The sequence below is a fragment of the Bactrocera oleae genome, chromosome 4 (genome assembly GCF_042242935.1).
Source record: "Bactrocera oleae isolate idBacOlea1 chromosome 4, idBacOlea1, whole genome shotgun sequence".
Lineage (NCBI taxonomy): Eukaryota > Metazoa > Arthropoda > Insecta > Diptera > Tephritidae > Bactrocera > Bactrocera oleae.
The window spans coordinates 63,176,438-63,199,595 of record NC_091538.1 but is presented as its reverse complement, the minus strand read 5'-3'; the positions used below and the strand labels follow the sequence as shown (position 1 = coordinate 63,199,595).

General features: G+C 29.4%; 1 protein-coding gene across 2 annotated transcripts in view; it reads right to left on the bottom strand.

Annotated features, from left to right (window-relative positions):
- The window catches only part of robo1 (roundabout 1), a 328,848-nt gene that overhangs the window by 305,124 nt on the left and 566 nt on the right, over positions 1–23,158 (bottom strand). The gene's annotated exons all lie outside the window — the stretch shown is intronic.

Genomic DNA, 23,158 nt, shown 5'->3' with positions numbered 1-23,158 from the left:
TTAAAAGCGATAAAAGTGACAGCTCATGCTGGTTTACAACACAGCTGAAAAGCTCCAACAGAAGCAGCCTAAAATTCGCAAAAGTAGCAAACCGCCTATGAAAATGACTAATCAAATTTGTAATGAGTTGGACTGCTTGTATTTCAAAGATACACAGATCATATGTTCATATTTCAGCATAACAAGCTGCTAAAACTCACTGAAAACTATTGGTGTTAGTGGTTAGATAAATGATTATGAATATATGGATATTTAAATGGATTAGCAATCCAGATTAAAATATAAAAATTTAGTTAAATTTATAATTAATTCAAAGCAATTTATAAAATTAATATTTATTATAATTAATACATATTTCAGATTTTACTCAATTCGACTTAGGCACTTTTTCATTTTATTGGATAGAAACTTGCAAATAAAAATGTATATTTTAATATTTTCATTTAAAAGTCATTTCTCCTTGACTAAAACGTTTCAATACAATCAAGATTTTTCCTTTAAGTATACATAATATTAAAAAAATTAAAGTAAAAATTAAAAAATCTCTATATCAGTCTTTTCATTCCTAAAATTTCTGTTCTTTTATACAAAAATTTTAAGTTTTAAATATAAATCGATTAGAATACTTAACCCAAAAACGTACACAGTACATACATGACAGTAAATAATTCTAAAACTGCTGCTATGAACAAAAGACTCGAAAAAGGAATATGCCAACACAACACTTTTTATTATCCAAATGCGTACTTGAATACAAGAAAAATGTACATCATTTGTCATTAACTTTTTTCTTTCCGATTTTCATTGTTGCTACCAAATTTCGTTTTCGTGTGTGTTTCTCTGAAGTTGGGTATCGCAGCAGCGGTCATGGTTGTTATATCCAAAGTGTATACACATATATGTATGTATGTGTATATATTCGTAGTCATACCATATATACGTAAATAGCAAACAAATCAAATTCGTGATGGTCAATTTAAAAAAATATTTTTTTTTAGCTCTTGTCATTAATTGGAAGGAAAAAAAAACAAAAATAAATATTGCTTCAGTGATGTTTAATCAAAAAGTTAAATATAAAATTTAATTTAATATTGTAAAGTTAGTTTTAAACGATAAGCTTATTAAAAACTAAATGAATACTTTTTTCTGCCCTTCGTTTATCGATTTTACTTATGAAAATATACATATATATAGCAGTATTTACATATATGGTACATATTTATATAAATGTATGTGTTTGTATTTTCCGTATTTATTTAATAAATATGATAATTATTTTTTTTTTTAATCGAACTTTAATGGATTAATTTCTTTATATTTGAAGTTAAAATTTTTATCAGATTTATTGGAGCCCAAAGCCTGTTATAATAGGCTTAGTTTGTTCTTAATATAGTTTAAACGGACTTCGAATATAATTTTGAGCAGAACTCAGACGTTTAAAACCTCGATAAACTTTAAAGAAATATAAATATATACCTCAAAATTAAGAAGTTTTTATAATTTCATATATTTTTCTATTGTAAATGTTCTGCTTTTAGCGTTCTGAACCTTATTTCGATTATTATTCAAAAATCCCCTAAATGTAGGCTACGTTTTATTAATAACGCTAAATATATTGCCATAATTGAGCACACGTTGAGAATGTATTATATTATAAAATATTGCCAAAAATTAGCCACAGAAGGAAATAAACGTGTTGAACAATTATGAAAAATTATTGAGAGAGAAATAATATTTAAGCTAAGATAAGCGTCTTTCATGAAATATTTGCATTTATTTATATCAAAAGCTATTTATGAGATTTTTAATGAACTAGTAAACGAAATGTTAACGAGTAACAGCGTTCTTTTGCAACTCATCAGGCAAAAAGTATTTAATAATTAGCTAGGTATATTATAACATATTTATTTTTGATTTAAATTGTATATATTTTTTTTAAAATAATTATCACCAAAATAATTTTTTTTAATTTAAAATTTTTTTTGTCCATCATCTAAAAGGCGAGAATGAGTTTGGGTATATAATTCTGCACAGAATAATAATTTTATAAACAATACAATATAATATAATATAATATATATAATCATATATTGTATATTTAAATATATAAATATAAAAGAATTGAACTCAGAAATATTTCCAAAAATCAGAAAAATAATATTCTGAGATCTCCGAATTGTTACTTTCGTAAAAATATCCAATCCAGCTTTTGAATTATTTTTCATTTCAAAAACTTGCCACCGCTTCAAAACTGAGTGGCAGCAGATGTTTGAAAATCGCAAATTTATTCGCCATACTAAATTCAAAAATGAAAAAATTATGATAAAAAAAGATCATCGAATAATGCCATTGTTTGATTTCGGCTCGAACATTTAAGGCAACAAAGTAATTGGTACTTGTGCCTTCTTAGAAAAAAGTAATATCTTTACGCGCGTCTGCATTAATAGTGTGTTCGTGTGTGTGTGTAAATGTGTTTCTCACTTATGTAAATGCGAACATTTTAACTGTCAATTAAAGCGAAATTAAAACCAGTTCAAAGCAATCAAAATGCCACAGGTCTGTTATTAAAGCGAAACAGAAAATAAATATACAAAAACAAAAGCAAAAACACTGTTGGTGAAGCCCACACGTACACATGAAGGCGACTGCGAATTTTAAATAATTACCATACAAATCACAACTTAATAAGCATTAATGCTAGCATAAATAAACAACGAAAAATTATGGACAAGAAGTATCATAGAAATATCCATAATTATAAGCCTTCAAAGAAATCAAAAATCGGCTGGAGCCAACAGCGCACGTTTTTTTAATAAGAAATATGAGGTAATAATTAGTCAAGAAGAGTTATGTATAGAAGATGAAGATAATGAAGTTGAAGTTGGTGTATGCTTAACAGCAACAAGGTTGATTGAATTCTTTTGCATTGCTATTGGTGCAGCGGTAAGTTGGTTGAATCAAGTGCTCAATTTTGACAGTTGAAAAAGCAAATGTGTGTATAAAGAGCAAAACTAGAACGTGAAAGAAGTGCTTAGATAAATGAAGCCATTAAAAAGCGAAATTAACAATTAACAGTAGGTAGACCTTGCCGTGTAATGATGTAACGAAGTGATGGGAGCTTGAAAGACAGCTATATTTAAGTGAACTTTTACTGCTACCCAACTAAAAACTGTGTCTAAATGTGTATGTGTACATATACAGATACAGCTTTGGATCTTTTATATTAATTCTGATCTATTGAAGTATCAAATATATTTTTTTGGTACAAAAAAAAATTTATATTAGCTAAAAAAATTTTCTAAATGAAAAGCTATAAGCTTTTTTAAAAAAACATTAATAAAATTTTTTTTATTAATAAAAATTTTTTTGAAATAAATTTTAAAATTATAAAAAATATATATATAATAAATCAATCCATAGCAATAAATAAATATCAATTATCGAAATAAATAATAATCGAAAATTGAGTATGCGTCAAAACAAAATATTTTTTAAACATGAAAATAATTGCTTATAGTATATTAGTATATTTACATAAATGTACCAAAACACACACACATACATCTAAAAATGTATAAGAGAATAGTATTATATATCCACTTATGCCGCAGAGCTACACGTCCATTGTGCCGCATCGAAACATACAAGTATTTATTCATAATTAACTGTTCATGCTTAACACTGTGTTCTTGTCGTTATTGTACGCTCAATGGTGGCAATGGAACACAGCTCTCATTACATTTAATGCCATCATATCAAATTGCATTAGTCGCATGCGTAGTGTTTGTGCTGTTGTTGGTGCTATTATAATTATACGCGCGCATGCTTTATATATATTATATACATATGTGAATATAATTGTTTGTTTACGTTGAGAGTTAATTTGCATGCGTTTTGGCTAATTTCCAAATCAAACAAATGATTTATTTGATGAAATAGAAGAAATATATACATAAATAAATAGATCATGAAGTGAGGTTTTGATTGAATATTGGAGTTATTATAATTTTTGCTTGAATATTTAACAGGGGATTTGTTAATAGAAATTTATTAAAAAAAACTTTAAAAAATTTCAAAATCATTAAAAAAATTTTTAAAATTTTTTATTAGAAAATTATGAAAAAAGTCATCAAGTGTTCTTAATTTTTAGTTTTTTAATTTTAAAACATTTTGTATATTTCGAATCTTTTTATTTTGAAATTTGTTTATATTCTAAATATTATAATCCTAATGATTTGTCTCAAAGTTTTAGTTATTTTTCCAATTTTTCTTATTTTTAATATTTTAGTTTTCCAATATTTTTAAAATATAATAATTTTATGTATATTAAATTATTTCTAAGTATTTATTTTTAATGTAATATAATTTTTTTTTGCAATCATACTTTTATAATTTGTTGACTTTAGTACTGTTCTTAAATTTTTACATAGAAACTGTTTAGAATCTTAGAAAAATTTCCATTTTATGAAATAAATTGCAAAAATTTTTAAAATTATTTTTTTAAAAAAAGTATATGTCCCTTAATTTTTTACAAATTTTTTTAATTTTATATTGAATTTAATTTTTTTTAAATGAATATATATTTTTAATATTATAATTCTATTGAATTTTCTCAAATTTCATAATTTTGTCACTTTTTTCTTTCAACGTTTTTTGTTTTTCAAAGATTTTAAAATTAATTTAGTTAATGTTTACTAAATTATTTCTAAATATCCCCGTCTAATTTTACTTAAAATTGTTAATTTCTTTGTAATCATATTTTTTTAATTTATTAACTATAGTCTTGTTCTTTTAACCTATTAACAGCTCGTTTCACCTATTACAAGACAAACACTAGGTAAATTAATAAATTGCATGGAAAGCAGCAACATTAACGTGCTCCAAAAAAATAAGCGACTTGAAATGATGTTTTAAAAACCGAGAGAACCAAAATATAAGTGATACCCAAAAACGCAAATAAATAATTAAATTATAAACAAAAACAAATATAAAAATTTTTTTTTTTATTCACAGAAAGAGAAAATTCACAGAAAAAATAAATTTTGTTAAAATTTTATTGAAATTATATTTGAAAATCGATCAAAATTAACTTACACCAGAAACGAAAAAAAAATTTAAATAAGAATCTTTAATAAATAATTTTTAATATAAAAACTCGATAAAATTTTAAAATAGTGGATAAATTTCTATTAACATTAATCATACATACTAAAAAAATTAAATATAATATACTAAAATATTTTATTAACTTCCTAAAAAAAACAAAAAAAAATTTATTGGAAATTTTATTAAAAATAAAAATTTTTTATTTTCACTTATTTAAATCAACTTTTAATACATCTATTTGTCTTTCTGTTTATCAGTTGTGATATTAAAAAATTTACTTAAATATTCTTATAATAGAAAGACAAATAATAAACATTAAAATAAAATAAACTAAATAATTTATTTGTTTATTCAAAAAACGCTGTCGACCAAATTTTTTGTAAGTTTCCAATTAGCTTTCAATGAGACCAAACGCCGTATTTGTCGCTGATTTATGTAGGTCTCTAAAAGAAGGCTCAACAAGCCAACACACACACATATTAGCATACATTATAGTACACATAGACATGAATACATACAAACATATGTACATATGTGCCAACTCCCTTTAAACTCACATCTCACCGTCTTCCATAAACATCTATCTACCCGACCATCTCGGTCAAACACTCGATCCGACCAGTTGTCAACTGTCCCATAAAATGCAAAACTAATTTATTGACCCATAAATAAATTACAAACACATTTTTCGCATAGCAATTCGCAAAGTGTTCATTTGCCATGGCATTTTTTAATGATTATTTGTTTTTTTTGTTTTAATTTTTTCTAATTGTCATTTGGCTTTTTCAATGAACGATTACTTGGCAGCAACAACGCACGTTGCTCATTTGTAGCGCACAAATTCAATTAATGAAGTTGTTTGCATTTTTCAAACATACAACAAATGCCAGCGACAGCAACAACAACAACTAAAATCAGCAGAGCAACAACAAACACAACGCAAATAGCATTAAAAGCGTGAGCATTTGCTGGTTTTGTTGTTGTTGTTTTTGAATTTTTCATATGCCAGCTTGTTGGCTGTTGTTGTTAGCCAAATTGAAGTTAGTGCGCGCGCATTCACAGCTTGCGCGCTGCTCAAGTTTTACATACAAACACACAAGCTCAAAGCTCAAGCGCCGGCCGCCGACTGTCGCTTCGCTGCGCGCTGACTAACGCGCCGGTGCAGTTGTGTTCAGTTCAGCGCTTGCGGCTCTTTAATTTGCTGCCAATTTTCAAATCAATTTCTGACATTTCTGCTTGCCATTTCGAGGTGTATGTGTGTATGCGCATCTATATATGTGCGTGTGTGGCTATGCCAACAGCGCTTTGCGGCTTTTATGGCTGCTCGCCAAACAAAAAAAATTTAATTATTTTTATTTTTCTCATACTTTAATTCCTTTGCGCTTTTTGTTTGAAGTCTCATTTTCGCTGCATTTGTCATTATTGGCTTTGTGGCAATGTGGCAATGGGGGCGTGCAGCAAACTCTCGATTGACTTGCTTGTTTTTTTTTTTTTGTTGCTGCCAATAAGAGCGCGATGGCGCGTGCATTTTTAATTATAATTGTATGTTACAACAATAACAACCATACATTTTTGCTTTTCTCTTGTTTTCTCATATTGGCGCCACAGAACAAAAATTAATTAATTAACTAGAATTTGCAAAACGCTAAACAAGCGCCTCACACAAACTTGCAATTTCATATTTTATGTTTTTTATTTAATTTTGGTTTTTATGATTTCATATTTTGCGCCACTGGTTAACCGCAAACAAAAATAAATTTTTGCACTGCCCATAAACTAACGGAAACCACAAAAACTGTTAAAATGAAAAAAGCAAATAAAACAACTAAATTAATTACGCGTGAAGCAAGCAATTTTTAGTAAAAAAAAAATATAACCGAAAAAAATTGTTGAGAAAAAAAATATTTAAAAAAAAATTTATTACCAGTATTTTTCAATAAGATTTTTATTAGCAATTTTTCTTAATTTTTTTTTATTAATATATACTTTTTACTTACAGTTTGTTCACGCTTCACGCATAATTTGGCTATTTTATTTCCATTTTTAATTCTAGACCCTGAACAGGGCATATTAAGTTTGTCACGAAGTTTGTATCATCCAGAAGAAAACGTCGGAGAACCTTTATATAATACTTGTATGAAATGGATATTTAAATTATCAGCTTGACGTGCTAAATCGATGTAGCCGTGTCCGTCTGTCTGTCCGTACAGTTTTCAAGATAACGATCTGAAATTTTGCGCACGTCCTTTTTTCTACAAGAGGCTGCACATTTGTCGGTACTGGCAATATAGCACCACTATGGCATATAGCTGCCACACAAACTGAACAATCGGTATCAAGTGCTCAAAAAAAAAAGTTTTTAATTTGACGAGATATCTTCACGAAATTTGGTATAAGTTATAGTTTAAGGCAATGCTGCAATTTGCGAATACTTGTTCAGATCAGATCACTTGTGTTCTTGTTTTCGAATTTGTTTATGGCCAAGTTTTTATTTTATTTAATAATTTTTTTTTACTTAGAAAATACTTTTTCACTAAAAAATATGCTACAAATAAAGCAAATTTAGCTGTTTAATTTATTTATTTTTTTTCTTGGCTTCGTCTTTCTTTTTATGATGTTTGTTTATGTTTTGTTCAACACACTGTTGGTGCAAAACAAACCACTAAGTAAATTTACATAACTTTCAACATTTAATTGACATAAATTTTCACGATGTTGAACATTTTTTAACAAGCTATAATTAAAATTTTTTTACACTCTGGTTGAAAAAAATACATTTTTAAATTTTTAATTGAAATTTTTTTTTTTTCTTGTTAAAAAATATAAGTGTGTTTACTCAATAATAATTCATTGAATAAAACTATTTTTATCACACAGCAACCCTCCACAAATTAACACACCGAACCTAAGCACACACTCATACGTACATATGTATATCTAAACCCAGTTTTTCCAAACTATTTTCGCATAAAGCTATCAAGCTGCTAAGCGACTGCTCCATAAAATCGCAAGCTTGTAATAAAATGCAATAAATTGTTGTTAATTAATTTGCAACAAACGCCGCCCCGTGGCGTTCGACCTCTCGTCTAGCGGCGAGCTCAACTGTCTTTTTGAAAAGCTATTAAAAATATTTTGAATTAACGTGGTTGTCAAGCGCTGGCGCCAGCGTCGCTCAACTTCTCCATCGTTTTTCTTTTAAACAGAGCTAAATTCGAACTGCTACCTGCTCGCTGGCAAATTCTGCCTTCGCTTTTTTGTGTGAAAACTTGTATTATTTTGCCCGTTGTGTTGTGTGGTGTCTCTGGCGATTGCCGTGACATTTGTGAATTTATGCATTTTATTGGTGTATTTTGAAGTCGCTAATCAGCATATTTTGACACGCTCACTGAGACTAGTAAGACTATTGTTGTTTTTGTTGTTGCTTGGTAGAAGTGGGGAGTGTGAATGGCGCGTGCTAAAGAATATATATATATATGTATATGAAGGTACTTGTATATGGAGATAGTATATGTGAGAGGTGCTATTAAACACATTGAGCTGAGTGATCTTGTAAGTGCTCCGGGACAAATAAATAATCTTTGATCATATGGTTTATTCATATATTGTTATGGTACTTATAAAAGGATATAGGAAATAGCTTCTTTAGAGAAACGATCATGATATAAAGATCGTAATTACCAGTGACGTTTAATGGTTTTAGGGCTTGTTTGGAAAGGATTAAGATAGCTCAGGTAAGATGAGGTTAAGATGTCGATTCGAAAAGGAATTTCACTTGTAAAGTTTACATCGCCGATTCGTTGTGGTACGTAAAACTTTTACATATACATATGTATATAATTGATCATAAGACACTCATAACACGACAAAGCTGTTTGAGCCTATCACCAATATGTCAAGAAGGCTAATGTCAGTTTCGGCTATGTCTACTGGTTCGCCAGAGGTATGACTACCGATGCCGATGTTTTAACCTTATTTTTGCAAAAACTGATCCTAATTATAATAACAAAAGTAGTCACCGAGAATTCTGATGTTATGTAAAGTTGAATTATATTTATCTGCGCTTGACAACATTATGTAAATTATATAATATAGTTTATAGATTTTTGAATAATTTTAATGTTTACATGAAATATTGCCATTGTCTTCAATCTATACAGTGATCTATTCCAAGGAATTTATGTTTATTTTTACTTTTAGTAACTGAGCATCGGTCTGGCTGCATCTGGAGTGAATTGAAAATTCGAGAAATAAATATTCAAACGAACAACTAAAGAGTTGAAAAAATTACGGATGACGCACTTAAGAATAATTTTATTCGGCTTGTCCATTTAATCCTCGCACCCAAACCAAATCGATAAAATGCTTTTTTTTCAATAGTGTAGTACAATCCTTTTTTATGTTCACGAGAAGTGGATTTATGAATACAACGCCGAATCGCCAATCTAGCAGAAGGCGCTCCAAAAATGAGCCGAAACCAAAACTTGCTGAAGGCACTGAAAGCCATCCCGTTCGAGGCTTATACTTGTAGAAAGTGTATGGAAAATTGGATTAAGCGTTGGCAGGCTTTTATGGGCTCAAAGGGGGCATATTTTGAAGGCGATAATTAAGATTTACATTAAAATACGTAATTTTTTGTTGTATCAGTCTGGGTAAAATGTGATTAAAAGGTATGGACGATATCTTAGGTTAAGGCAATCGTGGCCGGAAAAGAAGCAAAAGTTAATAACGGAATAATTGAAAGTGAAGCAGAAAATATAGATTAATGTATGTTAAGAAGTAAGTAAGTAAGAAGAAGTTTTTAACTGACTGATAACTTGAAAACAATACCATCTATATAATGCCACAGAAATGGAGGAGATTAAGATTAAACTTAATGTTTACTGTTTTCATCATAAAATACAAAGCTTAGCTAAATTTTAATGGCAGAAAATGCAATTAAGAAACGAGATAAATGCGCAAAAATATTCCAGCAACAAACTTGATAAAGCATTAATTATGAAAAATCACTTTTTTTGCGAATTAAACTTCGTTAAATAAATGGCCAAAGTATTTATCACAATTCACATTTTCCAACAGCAACAACAAATGCCGTGATGGCAGCCATTTTGCGCCTTAATTATCAAATATTTTGCAAAACAGAAATTGAAATGAAAGAATGAGAAGGAAATGTAAGCCAAGGAAATTAATGCAAGCAAATGATATATAGTGGAATACAGAGCACAAACACACACACAAAGAGACATACAGATAGACATATGCGCATATGAATATTCTTATTACTTAAGAGCCTTTACTACTTATTTGCTTACTAGAGGCAATAATGAATATATATATATATATACGCTTACTTACGTATACATAATGTCTATATGTAGATATATGGTTAACGGATCAACTCTTAAATGAAAATGTAAAATTGTGCAACGAATGTGAATAATTTGCGTACAAAAGCTGCGAGGGTGGAAATGGCTGTAAGAAAGAAGCGCCAAAAGAAAGGAAAATTGTGATATTTTTATGTTTTTGTTTTTGTAATTGAGAAGCATTGCCGCAGTAAGACGAGACGGAAGTAAGAGGTAGAGATAAAATACTTAATTACTTGGCATGGTATTTAATGAAAGTTTTTTGGTGCACAGCCAACAACAACAGCAACAGCGCAATAAGTACAATAAATACAATAGTAGAAGCAGCATGTCCTGAGGCCGTCAGAAGTTGAATGTGCCAACAAAGGTTGTGTACACATACATACAATATATCTGTATGTGTGTGTGCTGCATACTTTTTGGTCTGACTCTTAATGTGAATTTCATTTGTTGCAATATTTTCGAAAGGCATTCAAATAGCTGAAGGATACAGGCAGTATATGTAGTATGTGGCAAGGATACACCAGCTACATGCCACATACAAATATATGTATGTGTATGTGTGTATATATTATAACTCATTGCACAAAAGGCTTAATATTAATCCATCTTGCCCCCACTAAAGGGTTGTCTTAGCTACAATAATGTTTATTCAAATATGTGTATGTGCGTATGTGTGGGTTTCCTCAAAGTGTGCCTGTATTTATTGCTTAGCTGATAAAATTTACTTTTCGACTTGACGTTTTCGGTTATGCTGCGGAGTCGAATGTGGCAATCAGTAAGCCAACTAAGTGGTAAGGTAAGTTTTTGACAGCAGCGCAGGCGGAAATGAAGCGTTTTTGGGTTTAAATACATATACATATATCCATATGTTTGTATGTATATATGTGCACGTGTGTGGCAAGCTCGAGAATTTATTTGTTACTTAGCTTGCGGTTATCATTTACCCAGTTTTGCTCGGTGTTTGCCGCATGCCAACGGGTGTTATTATTTGGGGTGCAAAGTGTGGCACGGAATTTCTTTGAAATTATTTTACACAATCATTTCTTGTGCCGCATGCAAATATATTGGCTAAGAGTTCTCTACAAATGTTTTATCTACATATAGTTAAGTATATTTTCAAAGATTTGTGTAAAAGTAACCCTTTTTGGATCGCTATATGATTATTTGAGACTAATGTATTTGATAATTGTGCAGTAAAGATATGCGATAAAAGCTTTGACTACCTTTAGGCGTTCACATAAGATTAAGGAGACACGCTTTTATGCACAAAACTGTACATATATATAGTAATTATGCTTCAACTATTATTATATACAAGCTGTAGTAAGTAACTTAATATTGTTAGCGTAGAATCTTTTCACATCTTTCTACCGTTATCGACAAAAAGCATGACGTTCAATATCGTAAAAATACTGCCGAATTCAAGAAAATATCTAATGTCAGTTTATTTGATTTCGTCAGCTGAGTCAAAGTTATTGCAACTGCAGAAAATGAGAGATAACTAATAATCGAAATATCGAATTGTAGATATATTATAAATTATCGAGAAATATCGATATTTTAGATATATTATAACTTATCGAAAAATATATCGTATAATATAGTACCTAAACTCATATCGAAATATCGATATTTTATATGTTATCGAAAAATATATCGAAGACATTTTTCAAAGTATTCCTCATTTATTTCTTCCTTTTACTCGCGAAAAACTGTTTTCGATGTTTCTAAGCCTAAGTACTCGACATTCTATGAAATAAATAAGAGTAAAATACCTTTCAACCGTTTAATAACAAATATCGAATGAACCCTATATTATATGATAATACTATGGAAGTCTTAAGTATGCACAATGAAACGTTACTCTAACTACAAAGTAATTCAAACCATTTCGTTACTTTTTGTTCGATATAATCAATATTATTTATCGATATTTTTTTATTTCGATTAAAAAAGCAAAATATTGATTGGTAGTTGTATATTAATGAAGTAAAACTTATGAGCCCTATTAAATATTTCAAAAGAGGGAAATAAATTAGAAAAAAAAATGTTCTAAGCATTTTTTGTTGTTTGTCCTATCCATTTTTGCGTAGAAAAATAATTTCTTTATTATTATTCAATGATTCACACATTTATGTAAAAGCATGTTCGAAATTTAAAAACCCAAATATACGTTTTTGTTACGAATAACTGAAATCTTAAGCCCGTTTTCAAAACTCATATAGATTTCAATCCAACATTCGTAGTATTATATATTATTCGATTGTTTTGATATTTTTTTCACCGAAAAAAACTTTGAAAAATCGTGTTTGAAGATTTAAAGAAGCATACCTACACTTCAGAATTTTTACTGAGTATCGAGATAGATCATTCGCAACTGAGCTTTTCTGACTTCATCGGTCACTAAACTTGATCTCAACCACACTTTTCGCTATTCATTCTTTATGTAACCACAGTATTTTATGTCATAATTGCTTTTTATTTTACCTTTAAGAGTATCAAATCGATGTGCCATGCAGTTAGTTACAAACAATTTTTCCAACAATCTAGTATAAGAATTTTATCATGGAGTATTGTACCGAAATAGATTTACATATCTTAAAAAGTGAATTTTTAGAAGCAAGTTAAAAAATTTCCGCCCGCAAACGGATTAAGCGACTTATTTTCCTCTTCTTTTTCTAAGAAAAATATACCTCAATACGCATTTATTTACATTTTAAATATTAATAGACTTTATTCTACAATAAATGGGAATTTTTTCTTCTTCTTCTTATTCTTTGTATGTGTCCTAATATTAGCATGAACTCATAAAATTAATTATTATTTTCCACATGTGTTTGCATGTTTTATTTTTGCATATTTCCATAATTTAAGCTGGTTAAGTCTGTTTTGCTGCCACACGACTCCTTAACACTTTTGAACATGAGCCATGTATTTTGCATACATCAATTTCCACACACCTTTATGAACACCTTAGAATAGAATTCCAGCTACACCAAAGTACCACCAAAATAATAACGGTAGAGGTAAATAAGTATTGTAAAGGTATATATGGTATTTATATAAATGCTTTGAATAATGCGCGTTTATGTCTATAAATACACACATATCCTTGAGCATTGTTGCAATAAGGCCTTTGCCAAGGCTTTCCACTGCATTAAGGGTTGTAAGCCTATTGGTAACAAAGGAAGTTTCAACACAGCGCACATTTTCGTCGCCAAACAGCTGTAATATTTAATTTCTAAATGATAAAATATCGCACACCCACAAAGACGGCGGCGACAAGGCAAACGATAGGGAAAGCACGGAAAAAGTTGTATAATAATAGCAACAGCAACAACAACTTTGTTACTTATTATGCGTTGTTATAAATGCAGATGTAAGTGTATGTGTGTGCGATTCATCCAAAGTGTTGAATGATTACATCAACTTCAAGCAGCGTCGAGCCAACTCCGAATAGAAGCACTTGAGCTCTTTATTCCTATAAATATATTGCTGTAGAGAATATAAATATTTTATGTGTACATGTGCATGTGTGTGTGGTGCCTCTGTTGGACTGAGTGTTCTATGTGAACTTGCATTGAAAACCGTTAAAGCTGTCAGCATTGAAGTAAGTTAAATTTCAGCAACTCCTACTGCTTTCCCCTGCTCCACATCTCTTCTTTGCTTATTTTACTAGTATTGCTGTTACTTAAATAATTTAAAGATTTTCATGTTTTTGCTTAAAGAGCTTCTCTGTTTGCGGTCGTTAAATTGCCTCCATGTTACATGTTGTACTTTCAGCCGTTGACTGAGGAGCTTAAAACGATTGTGCGATAAAGCTTACCTACAAAATAGCTACCTCTTGTGTCTAAGCCACACCAATCAAAAAACTTTTTAACCACAATTTGTTGGAAACAACAAAAACAGCGGTTAACTCCGACTCAACGTCCTAACCCTCCTATAATTCTACCACCTCTTCCTCTTTAATTTATTTCCTAACGCCATATATTTGTTTTCAAACTTTATCAATTGCTTTTTTGGAATAAATCTTCTCTCCGCTTTGTCCTGCAACACCCCTCCCTGCTATCGCTGTACGTTCAAATCATTTGCACTCGCTTAATTAGCAAAATTTGAAAAGTTTTGTTTGATTTAAGATTGTTGCATATTATTTTTTTGTTTTCCGCCACTTCACCTTGACAATCAGTAATATTTATTTACACAAATTATGCTCGACTATTTACTTTTGAGGTTCAAGTAGAAATTGACAAAAGAGATTTATATATTTTCTTTAGTTATTCCCCTGACGCAGGTTTTTCCTTATGCAGCTAACGGCGCGTGTGGCCAAAAAAACAACCTAGTAGTATATTTACTTCAATACTCTTGAAAGCTAGCAACCCTTGCAATATTTATGATATTTTTTCGCCACAAACATAAGTTTTCATGCCTAGAAGTATGTTCTTGCAACCCTTTGCGGCAGTTAGCTTAATTGCGAGTGTACGCCGCATTGGCAGCGTAATTACAATAAGAAAAGTCATTAGCACGGGATATTTTTGATAGTGTTCTTAACTTCAAATAAGCAATTCGCATTGAGAAAAATGGTGGATATAGCGAGTTTAATTATTGAGTTATTTTTATCAAGGGTAATATTATGAATACTAAGATTTTAGAATATAAAATGCGAAAATTTTTGCAACAAATTGTTAAAAAGAAGTATCTACAAAAATAAAAGCAAAAATTTTGATCAAAAAGGATAGTCTGGAATGAAAAACAAACACGATAAAAATGTTTGGGCTAAACAAATACTTTAGGGTGCTAAAAACATTATTCAGTTGGTAGAAAAGTGAAACAAAATTAAATCCGCAATCTATCATCGCACCTAGCAGACGGTAGCAGCACGTAAACTCCTTAAACTTGTTTTTCTCGAAGCTTAATTTTTCAAATCGGTCGTAACTATAGCTTCACAGTAACAAAATCGAATAGCTACATAAGATTTTTTTGTTATTATGCTTTTTTATAACTTTTATACCCCGAAAAGGGTAAATTAAGTTTACACGAAGTTTCAACACCCACAAGGAAAGCTCGGAGACCCTTATAAGTACACATACATAAATATACATTATATAAATGTCCAGCTTGACGACCTGACTTTTTCTTTCCAAAAAAACAATTATTTTCTCGAACTCGCTGTTCGCTCACCCGACTAACGAACTACTATGGCATATAGCTTCCGCCTCAAACAGATCGATCAAAATCAAATCCTTATATGGAAAATGTTTTTATATATATCAGGACGAATTTCGGCTTATAATATTGTCAAAGGTAAAGCTACAATCTCCGGTCATATTGGTTGAATCGGACTACTATAACATATAGCTGGCATACAAACTGACCCATCAAAATTTAACTCCTTGTATGGACAACTTTTTTGGCAAGATATAAGGAAATTTGACACGAATTATTATCTATATTAGCGCTATAATCGTCGAACAAATTGTTCAGAACGGACCACTTTAGCTTATAACTGACATACAAACTGATCGATCAAAATTAAAATAAATATATTTTAAACCCCTTTTATGCTGTAAGAAATGTACCTGGGAAGGGTTCGATGTGGCTGCAGTGAATGTTTTTCTTTATTTCAGTAAAAAATTTAACCTTTCTTTATGTTATTGTACTAGTAAGCCCTATGTTGACATTCCAGTTTTAATTTTGTTTCTGAAGGAAAAAGGTTATTACGAGGATTGGATGAGTCACCGCTATTTTGCATCAAAATGTCAATATGAACAATTTCCTATAAGCAAATATTTGTTTAATAAAGCCGGAACGGAGAAATTCGATTCTTAGGCTTTTAAGGGCTATAAAGCTCTAGCTATGTTTCATTTTTCAGATTTTTTTTATATTCAGATAAAATGGGTCATTCCATACAAAATGTACATTCAAAAACTTTTTTCGTGCTAAACAATTTTTTTGTGTCCAATATTTTACCTCAAAGAACACAATAAAAATGTTTTGCACGAAAAAAAATGTTTGAATGTAAATTTTGGATAGATACATACATACATATGCACATATATTTAGTTGAACGCCTCTAAATTTCTTGCTTAATGAAGCGTAAGTATTTACTAAACCAATTTACCATCCACTTCGGCTTACGCTACCTATTTATTTAACTTAAAACTTTTGACAAAACACAACAGCAGCAAGCAAAGATTTTACTAACCGCAAAAAGTCAGTCACACCTACACTTTGTTGTTGTTACCTCCAACTACTACATGAAATATTTACGAAAAGCATTAAAAAATAGCATACTATAATCTCAGATAACTTTTGTTGTTGCTAAATTACTGTTATCACACACCACAATAATATTACGGCATTTAACTTTCGCTGTCTGCATCAAATTACCCTTTTTTTCAAAAGTCAACCGACCGGTGAAGAGCAGCAGCGGCAACAACAACAACGGTGGTAGTAGCAGCAGTTGTCTGACAACCGATTTGATACAGTTTGCAACCCTTAACTAAAAGCTATCAGCAAAAGCATACAATAACAACAGCAAAACGGAAGAGCAACAATGGCAATCGGTGTGAAAGGGCGGCGGAAGGTGAGCGGGGAGTGAATGTCGAATGCTGCTGTTGCTACATGTGCGTAATGAGTTGGAAAAGTCAAAAATGATTAATTAAATCAGCGCACAAAGGACACAAACGCACACGCCGACAGACAGACACGCTGATAAACCGAAAAATACGTGAACAAATTGGAATAGTTGATTTTTCAGCATTTGAATTTTAAATGCAACAACAATTGGTTTGCTGGAAATGAAGTTTCAATAAGGGAGCGCTGGGCGTTATTTACATACCTACTGTTACATATACATATTTACATACACTAAATTCGCCACCGAAATTGCGGAAATTCGTTGCATAATTTGCATTTCAATTAACAAATTCCTATTTACAGTTTCAATGCGAACGTCGAATGTGAAATGTCAATGCATTCAATCATTGCCGTTTTAAACGAAAGGGCGGTCATTAGTCTCGCTTGCACACTCTTCTTGTCTACTTATTTTCTTCCTCTCGGTGCAGAGTGCAGACCAGTTGGTTAGATCATTAAGTGGCTGAGAATTACCGGCGATGAGTGAACAAAGCGTATTTACATTTCAATGCACAACAACAACAAAAGAAACTTGCACAATATCTATATTTCTATAACTGTATGAAACGCGTGTCTGTTCTTTTTGCAAATTTTTTGCAACTACTGTCATCTGCTGGCCTTTGATGCTGTCACAATTCATGTCAATTGCAATAATTACCTGCCATTGTTGCGGACAACCGACCATTGGGGATATATTTGCATTAATTTCCTTGCTTTTTATTGCAATTTTTTTGCAATTGCAATAGACATAGCAATTTTTTGCAGACTTTAAAATAAATTTGTGTGCAACAAAAAATCATTGGTTAATTGTTACGTAAATTTTTTAGTTACTTTTTTGATATATTTATAATTTAGTTTAAAAATTTCTAAAAAAAAAATGTTCTAAAGTTTCAAAGAGTTTTTAAGTAAAAAATTTATTATACATTTTTTATACAAAATTTTAATTTTTAGGCAAAATTATAACGGAATTTCATATCAGAGTCTATCTCTTGGTTATCTCTTTAAAGTGGTAAACTTGCTCGGTATTCTTTTTTTAAGTGATTATGCCAATATATGTTACTTATACTATTTGTTTGTTCGATTCATCACTTTTCAAGGCTTTAAAATTATCTAACAGAATACCATATCAGTGTCTATCTCTTGGTTATCTCTTTAAATTGGTAAAATCTATCGCTTTTCTTTTTTTAAGTGATTATACCACTACTTATACATATATATTGTACTTATACTACTTGTTTATTCAGAAAGAAGATATGTAAAATACAGAGGCAAGTATAACTCAAAAACTGTTCTACAATTGTTCGCCGATCAATTTCTATTTAGTTATGCCAGTCTAAGCGGCTTATGCCAGTTGTTTGTTTGATTCGAGTACAATCTCTGTCTTGTAAGCTTTTATTAAAACATAACAAAATTGTTTCAATAAATCGCTTTGGTTTTCATTCCGTTTCAAAACTACTTTTACACAGAAAATTGAATAGAATTACAAGAAAAAACAATAGTGCTATAAAATACTCCGCCAGTTGATGGACCAAACCATTTTTTTTTCCGAGAGAATGAGTCAGAAGTAAAAACGTAATTTTTTAGTTTCACGTAGTTATTTTCAAAAGTCATTATTAAATATAGTGAGTAAGTTTCTAAACAAAATACAAATATGTATTATTCTTAATTCAATGATGTACATATGTACAAGATTTTTCGGTCAAGTTATATGAAAGCTGTTATAAAGTTTCAAAGTGGGGCCTGTATTTCGGAAATATAATTTTTTCAATGATCCGATTTTGCCTTCTTGTAACATCTGCCGTATTTTTTCCGAAAAATATTTTACACCAATCAAATATGAGTAAAAGATAGATCATGTCCATATTTTTAAAATTTTAGTTAGTTTACCTACTATAACTAATTTCGAAATTCAAAGTCAAAAAATTCGACTTTGAAGACCAATTTTGAAATATGGAAGAATTACTTTCTACTTAGCACTTAATTTTACGAAAAACATGGTTAGAAGCAAACTTGCAAAAAAATTTATTTTGTTGTCTAGTGAAATTATTATTATTTTATGAAAATTCCATATTAAAAAAAAAATAAAAATTATTTCTAGCTATTTTAAAATCTTCAGTTCTTGAAAAAAAGTTGTAAATAAATCGAATAATCATTTTATTTCAGTTTTTCCAGGTGAGCAACATATTCGATTATTGGGTCGAATTTAGTACTTTTCTTTTCGCTAAAAAGAATAACATGTTTTTGTACCTCAAATATATATTTATTTTCTTGATAATAGTTAGTTTAGACTTTTTAGTTTCTATCTAAAAATACAAAAATTTCCTGTAATTGTTTATACATTTCAAAATTCTTGATTTTACAGTATTTGAGAAACTTTCATTATAGCCGCTTAATTAAAAGAGAAATAAAGTTTCTAAAATTTTTTATTGAAAAAAATTATTTAAAATCGTTTATTGTTAAAACTTTTCTGGGATCATGTACAAGTATCGTTTTAAATATTGTAGCACCAAAACTTTTTTTTTCATTTTTTCAATATTTTATTTTTGATTTCGTTCCGATCCTAACAGATTTTTAAACAAAAAGTCTTCACTAATACTTCAAAAAATCTGCCTAAAATATTTACGATTATTTACTAGGAATTGTACCCTATTCATAACTTTATTTCAGTTATCATTGTATTGCCATTTGCTTGAAATTATTTCAAATTCTACTCTCTTCTATATACAACTCTCTACTCTCAAAATACAAGTATATAAATCTTGATGCCATGCTCAACCATTATTATAATTATATTTACATTTATCAACAACATTAATACTAGTTAGTTTCTCCACATATATCATAATTAATATATACTGTATACTTTAGTAAAATATGAAAAAATGTGACCAACCTTTTAGATATTAAATTTCCAGCGCTGGCTGCTAGTGATCAGTTAATAATGCTGAGCGTGAAGATATTACAAACCAACGAAGTTACCATTACTTAATGTATTAGAAATTATAATAAAAACCAGTATTGATTATTATTGACATTTTGTGGTAAGCATATGTGCTAACCAGCTGTTTACGCATTCACTTGTATTTGTTTTGTATTTTCTTTACAATTTAATTTATCTGCATTACTTTTAATTTAATGCCAATTAATCACTTGTAGACATTAGCAGCACTTCATAGGAGTGATTTATTTATTGGTAATTTAGCATTTAGTTACTATTAGTTGAACACTGCATTCACTTTGCTGCTCTATGCACATTTGTATTTATTTTCGTAATTTATAACTGTGATTTAGTTCAGTTGCTGAGTGATTTGCTTGCACTAATTATTTGTTTATTAGTCATTTAATTTAGTTCGTCGGTTTATTACTTTTCTTTGACTTTTTGTTGTCGTAGTTGGTTTTTATGATTTTTATTAGCACTATTTTAATTTTCAGTTAGAAGAAATCAATTAAACAGCTTTTCATTTTATTTAATAATTTTTTTTTAATACTTTATTATTTTTTTATCCACTTAAAAGTGCAATTACATGCTTAATTATACACCATATTTGCCATAGCTTAAGACACTTTACTACGCAATGACATTAACGGTGTTTTTATTGGCAAACCAGTTTATTGTGGCAAATAAGTTTTTATGCCACCACTTTTAGTTTAGTTCATTAAATTAATTTGATTATGATAGTAGTGAACTGAAACAAATGTTCGTTATTATTTGTTGAGGTTAGAAACAAAATTTCTTTAAAAGATATTTTATTATTATTAGTATTCAATAATTTTTTTTTTTTTTATGTATTTATTATTTGTTTTTTAATTTCTCTCGGAATGTATACACGAGTTTTTAAATCTATTTTTTGTATTTAAGAATTTTTTATAACATATATGTTAATAAAGTTTGTGAATTTTTATTCTCAATACTTTTAATGTTTTTTGTTCATATAAAAATGTTTATTTTAAAAATGTTCGCACAACATTTTTTCAAACTTTATATAGTGTGATGGCATTATTTAATGTTTTTAAATGAATTTTTTAGGCAAGCATTCATGAATTTCCACTGAGACATTTTTCATTATAGTAATTATTTTATTATTATGGCCTTCTGTATTGCTTTAAAAAGTTTTTATATTTTTTTGAGTATTTTTTCAATTAAGATTTTTAATTATTAAGTTCTTAATTTTATTAACATTTTGTTTTATATTGTAAAATTTTCTATTACTGCTCACGTTTGATTTAAAAAATCTAAAATTGTTTTTAATAATTATTAGTAGATTTTATAGGTCCGTATGTTTTCTTACTGCAGTGTAATTTAATAAATATTTTTGTTCAATTTAATTATGAATATATTTTTACTAAAAGTATAATATTTCAGTATTTAAATTAGTTTAATTTTTCAAGTTATTTTAAATTTTTTAAATTATTTTGTATGTCTTAAGGGTTTTGCACTTTATTTTTCATCACTTGCGTATTAGGCATATTAATGTTAAGTTATCAAATCACAGGTAAAACGGCTTATACGCAATTTTTATTCGAATTTTTCTCACACTGTTTCATTAAATAAAAGTTTTTTTACCTTGCAAATTTGTATAAAAATTTGTATGAAGCCAAATTTAATTTTTTGCACAATTGAATCTTTTTTAAATAAATATTTACGGCTCTAAGCAATTTTTTTGTTATTTTGTTTAACTTTATAAGTGTTTTTTAATTAATTTAATAACTTGCTTGTGTAACTTTTACAATATTTTTCAATTTTTCATATGGTACGTGTCGAATAGTAATTTTTTAATTGTTATTTGATAATATTTGCACAATATACTTAGTTAATATACTGCTACTGTTTATTTTATTTCTTTAAAATTAATAATAATTAAAGTAATAATCTTATTAATTTTTAGTTTTTTTTTTTAATTATTATTATTCTTTTATTAAATTTTTTTATTACTTTTTTATTTACACCCTCCATTAAAGTTTTTATTGCTAATTATATTTTTCCAATACATTTCTCTTGCACACAAAAATAAAAAATCTTTCCAACCACATTTTTTGGCCAACAAGCGGCTGGGAAAGACATTAGCGCTTGGGTATTATTTAATTTTATTTTTTCAATCATACAGCCATTAATTTTTAAGGCATTAGCATACATTTTGACACTTAATTAACCAATTGGAGGGTAAACAACTGAGAAACAAGCGCAAAAACGGAACATTTCAAACAAAGACGCGCATCTCGAAAATTACCGAAACAAAAATTAGCACGAAATGTATTGCGCATCTCTTGTATTTAGTTGCTTTACTACTTCGTTTTTATATTTCTATAGCCCAAACAGAACTACCATGTGCCCTTAATATTTTTTTTCTATCTTATATCTATTTTGTTTTTTTCTTTTTGCTTCACAAAAACTCATTTCTAATTTAACGCTCTTCCTGCGCTGGTCTACGCCTACAATTTGCTCCGCTTTACTTCCTTGAATTCATTTCAAAGATATAACATACATAACTACGACTCCACTGCAATACCAGCTCAAAGAAATGAAAAAAATCGAGCGTTAAAAAGTAGCAGCAGCAAAATCTTGCAAGCAGGATTCGAAACCCAAACGACCAGTAAAAAAAAAACCGAAAACAAAAACCAAAATGTAATCCAAATTATGACTCTACCACAAACATATACAACAAACACATGCACAACGGTTGCTTTGTCAGTCAGTCGTTTGGTCAATTTGTCTGTCTGTTTACGAGTATCTACCGCCCGCTCAAGTGTTTGCCTGTTATTCCCAACACACACACTTAAATATATTCTTCCTTAATTCTCTGTCTGCTTGCGCTTGTAAATATAGCTGTATGTTTAAAGAGCCAGCCTGCCCTAGATGTCTATATGTATTTACATTACATCTTCTGCTTAACTAGCCGCAACGTTCGCTTCCTACTTGGGGTTGTTTTCTAATTTTCCATACAACCTTGCACATAACCGTTGAAAATATTTTGTTCCTAAATAAATTTTCATACTTTGCTGTCAAACGCCAGGCGAAGATGGCGCAGACGACGCAGAAGAGATGCGCGCACACACAC